Below are 5,095 nucleotides of genomic sequence, written 5' to 3' on the forward strand. Positions count from 1 at the left end.
AGAGATTCCCATCGACACAGAGATTGCGACCTGAGTTGTCATTTTAGGATAGAGCTGCCATCGAGGAGATGGGTTTGAGACATATATTGTATGTGCCTGAGTTTCGGGCAAACATGGGTTTGCTGACTGCGCTGGCGGAGAGATGGCACTCGGAGACGTGCACCTTCCATTTGCCAATGGGTGAGATGACAGTCACCCTTGAGGATGTCTATAGGATTCTGCGGATACCGATTGATGGAGAGTTGATTCCATATGATCGAGACGGAGACAGGGAGGCATTGAGACGGGTGTTCCAGAATCCCGGCCTAGAGATGAGAGCAGGACACATGGCATGGGACACCATGACCGCCACAGGGTTAGCGTTGCTGGTCGTGATCAGAGGAGTGATCAGTGGATTTCTATGCCCAGACAGGGCGACACGGGGATTGGCTGTGGGCTGGGGGGGAGCGCTGGAGACACTGGTGACAGATCACACCAGATATGCCTGGGGACCATGTGTATTGGCCCACCTGTACTATGAGCTTCACCAGTTTGTATACCATGGGTCAGTGGGAGTGGGCTGCGGGGTGACACTACTGCAGGTTTGGGCCTATGAGCATCTGCCAGTGACGAGGCCGATACACTTCCGAGGTAGGGGACATGGACGCAACTTTGTTCACTTATACGACATGATCACCTCGCAGCCGCGGATTGGCAGGTTAGAGCATTGGCGGCGAGTGCTGGATGATATTGATGTAGTCATCTGGAGACCGTATCTAGCATGCGAGGAGTGGGAGGATGACGCAGTGGAGCTACCATACACCTTCCGGAGCAAGTACCTGATTGGGCGGATGCCCTATGTATTAGAGAGGCAGCTTGTGGATAGCGTATACAGGCAGTATGGCAGGATCCAGAGGATGCCACGAGGCTCGAGTATGTATGCCCGTACAATTAGGGATCAAGCGCAGTTTGGGCCTTTATTGTCATATGATCAGGCGGTCACACAGCTGGCAGAGATGGTACCCCTACCTTGGGACATGTGGCCAGAGGTCGATGATGCTGGGATGGATGCTGAGTATTTAGCATATTGGGCGGAGCATCCATTCCCATGACTGACAGATCCAGGGGAGCTGTTGGAGGGAGATGGAGGAGGAGATGATGATGATGATGGCGGAGGTGATGGGGGTAGAGGTCGACAGAGGCGGAGGGGAGTAGTTGGGGAGAGGAGGGTTTCACCTCGAAGAGAGGGTGGAGAGGAGCGATAGGCTCGGGTGGTGAGGGGTCGCGGAGGATTATCCCTACAGGTACCAGCAGCACAGGGTCCCAAGTAGAGACAGGGACAGGGATAGGTGCAGGGACAGAGACATGCACAGAGACAGGTACCCATACAGGCACCAATACAGGTACCGATACAGGGGCAGGCACCTGCAGAGGGAGAGCCACAGGCCGAGGCAGAGGGTGGGGATCCAGAGGAGGATGAGCTGATTGAGCTCAGGGAGATCTGCCAGGGTCAGGCAGATGAGATACAGGAGTTGGAGAGGGAGAGAGATCGGCTCCGGACCAGGCTCAGGGATACTGAGCGAGAGAGAGATCAGGCGATTCAGCACTATACAAAGGCTGAGACAGCGCTAAGGGCAGGGAGGCAGGTGGTGGAGGACACAGGGGCAGGCTATGCATATGTCCTGTGGGCAGGAGAGGAGATTGGATACTAGAGGGACCTCTACTACGGTGCAGTGCCGGCAGATCAGCGGGCAAGGAGCTTCCATAGACCATCGCGTACAGTGACAGCTACAGGAGGGAGTCGGAGGAGGCAAGCATCGAGTGGTGGGGTCATGGGTCCTCCTCCACCACCAGATAGAGGGGGCAGGCAGGATGATCCTGGGGCAGGTCCCTCGGGGGCTCAGATTCCGTCGAGGCCAGGTGGCTCCGAGGGAGGGAGTTTGTCATAGCCTTAGAGAGCTCCCTATGTATCATTTTTGTACCATTTTTGTATTGTAGACACATGCGGGTGCTTGTAGCCATATGATTTTGATATCATTGTATCATGACACTTTTGATTATATATATGAGATGATTCATCTTTGCGGTAGCTATATGCATGTGTACCTATGTGATGAGATGTTTTATGATGCTTATGATATGGATGCAAATATGTACATGGTGTAATGCAATGTATTTTTGTTCTTTTATGTTTTATATATATGTGTATGCATGATGCAAATGTGAATGTAAGTAATGCAGATGAATATGATAATGCAAATGTAAATTGTGCTAACAGGTGTTGTGTACAGGATGTGATGCAATTGTGATATCTATATGTATGTATGAAATGCTTATGTGTGGAAATGCAGGTGCAACTACATGAGATGCAAATGTTTTTGGTGTGTCATTATACTCAGTCATGTGATAGCAGGCTACGCGGACTCAAGAAGGACGATGGAAGTCAATCAAGAAAGGGGGATGGAAGACAGAAGATATGAAAGTGAAAGAGCTTCTTGTGCGTTATCATCATTGAGCTTTATTATGGCAAGTAGGTTATGACAATCGAGGCATATGTTCGACCCAGAAAGTCATTGTACCTGTTTGCATGGAGATAAGACAGTCACAAATAAGGAATGCCCCAGTTCACACTAGACTCACAGTGTCCTCATATCCTTGGACAAGTCATAGCATTACTAAGAGACAATCCATAGACAAAAAATACAAATAGGTGACGATACCCCATCCTCGCCTTTCTAGTCAAAGACATCCTGGAGATAAAATCTCTAGTCAGAGACATCCCGGAAAAGCTAAAAGACATGTCACCAAAAAAGATGAAATCAAAAGAAAACCAAGACTCGACACCAACATCCACTGTAGTCCTCAAGTTTAGTGTCTCTTGTCACTTGTATAAGTCTTATTTGATTGTGGTCACAATGTTTACTTTCACAAAAAGGATTAGATAGCACTGAACCATAATGTTGTCTGAATCTGTTGAAATATTTAATTTGTTGAAGCCCATTGTTGCTGCTGTGTCTCATCTAAAACTGACTGAATCCATGAAACAGATACTTTATTGAGGAGAAGATGAAACTTTATTGCGGATCTGTGATGCAAATGTTGCTTTATTGCGGATTGTGCGCGAATAGACTGAAGAAAGCTGGAAGAAACTTTACTCCTTGAAACATGTGATGTTCTCAGTTCCACACCCATCACTAGACGTAGGATTTTGCCTTAGCCACAGATAGGATCTAATTTATTATGGATGGAAAGGAATGAAAAAGGGAGGTTTATTATGAATGGCTAACCAATCTTAGGTAGATCAATAACAAGCCATGATGGGAATGGGTAAGTTTATTATGGATGAATTGGTCGTGAGTGTGTGCAAAGTGAAGGGATGAAAGTGAATCCTGAAGGAGGGAGGAGCAATGTCTCTACGCATGGCGCTGGTGACCCAGTTTTCACCATGGTACTTGCCCAAGGTGCCACCGAAGTGGTTTTCACCGTTGGACGAAATTATTTCTCTTTACTTTTTTCAATTTTTCAATGTTTTTTGTGTCACAAGGCGCCTGTTTGCCAGGTTTTCACCAAGTAACGATTTTTTTTGTTTTATAATTTTTTTTTTGTATTTTTGAAATTTTTTATTTTTTTGTGTTTTTGAATTAGGATATTCCGAAGAGCTATGTGTAGAACCGGCGAAGGTGCATGCTATTGATAGGATCCTCCAAAGGTTCACCTTTTGTAGTTGAGAGTTGATATGCCCCAGATCCATAGGCTGTTGTAACGATGTAAGGACCAAGCCAATTTGGTTCGAACTTGCCCTTCTTCTCTCTGTCTTGCTGATTCTTGGGGTTTTCTCTGAGAACCAAGTCACCTACCTCAAATGTGTGAGGCTTGACCTTGTGATTGTAGCTGCGACTCATTCGTTGTTGGTAAGCCTTGAGATGATTAAAAGCAGTTTGTCGTCGTTCATCCAGTAGTTCTAGTTCTTGTAAGCGAGAGACCCTATAGTCTTTATCAGTGATGATGTTTTGCAAAGAGACCCGTAAAGAGGGTAGCTCGACCTCAATAGGCAAGATGGCTTCAGCGCCATAGACAAGTGAATAGGGTGTAGCTCCTGTAGGTGTGCGGACACTTGTGCGGTAGGCCCAAAGTGCAGGATTGAGTTGGATATGCCAATTACGACCAGCATCGTCGACTGTCTTCTTAAGGATTTTAAGGATTGTTTTATTAGACGCCTCAGCTTGGCCATTACCTTGGGGGTAATACGGTGTGGAGAAATGATGGGAAATATGGAAGTGGTCACAGAGTTCACGAACATCCTGATTTTTGAAGGGACGCCCGTTATCAGTAATAATGGAAACAGGAATACCATATCGGCATATGATATAGTTAAGGATGAATGTAGCAATCTGTTTTCCAGTGACTTGTGTGAGAGGCACGGCTTCAATCCATTTTGTGAAATACTCTGTGGCTGTGATAATGAATTTATGACCATTAGAGGAAGGAGGGTTAATCTTGCCTATGAGATCGAGTCCCCATTGACAAAAGGGCCAAGGAGACGCAAGTGGTTGTAGTTCTTGTGCTGGCGCATGTATGAGGTCTCCATGAATTTGACATTGCTTACATTTCTTGACAAACTGATATGAGTCTTTTTCCATATTGGGCCAGTAATATCCAGTCCTAATGAGTTTCTTGGCCAAGGTAGGACCACTAGCATGTGGACCACATATCCCTTCATGCACTTCACGTAACGCAATCTGAGCTTCGTTGCTTTCTAAACATCTAAGAAGAGTGCCATCTAGACCTCGTCGGTATAGGATATCAGCTAAAATGACATATCGAGAGGATTGGCGAATGAAGGTGCGACGTTGGTTATTTGATAGATCAGGTGGTAAAGTATTGTCACGTAGGTATGTGAAAATGGAACCATATAACTGGGATTCAGGACCAACAACACATATCATTTCAGTAGGAGTGATCTGATATGAAGGAACCAACAAGTTGTCCACCAAGGACTCGTAGCAGGTCTCATTTTGAGGTAGATCGATTAGTGAAGCAATTGTAGCCATGGCATCTGCGGCACGATTCTTCTCTCTTGGTATCTGCTCAAAATCTATCTTTGTGAAGTGTTGTT

This window comes from Cryptomeria japonica, chromosome 4 (genome assembly GCF_030272615.1).
Source record: "Cryptomeria japonica chromosome 4, Sugi_1.0, whole genome shotgun sequence".
NCBI classification, from domain to species: Eukaryota; Viridiplantae; Streptophyta; class Pinopsida; order Cupressales; family Cupressaceae; genus Cryptomeria; species Cryptomeria japonica.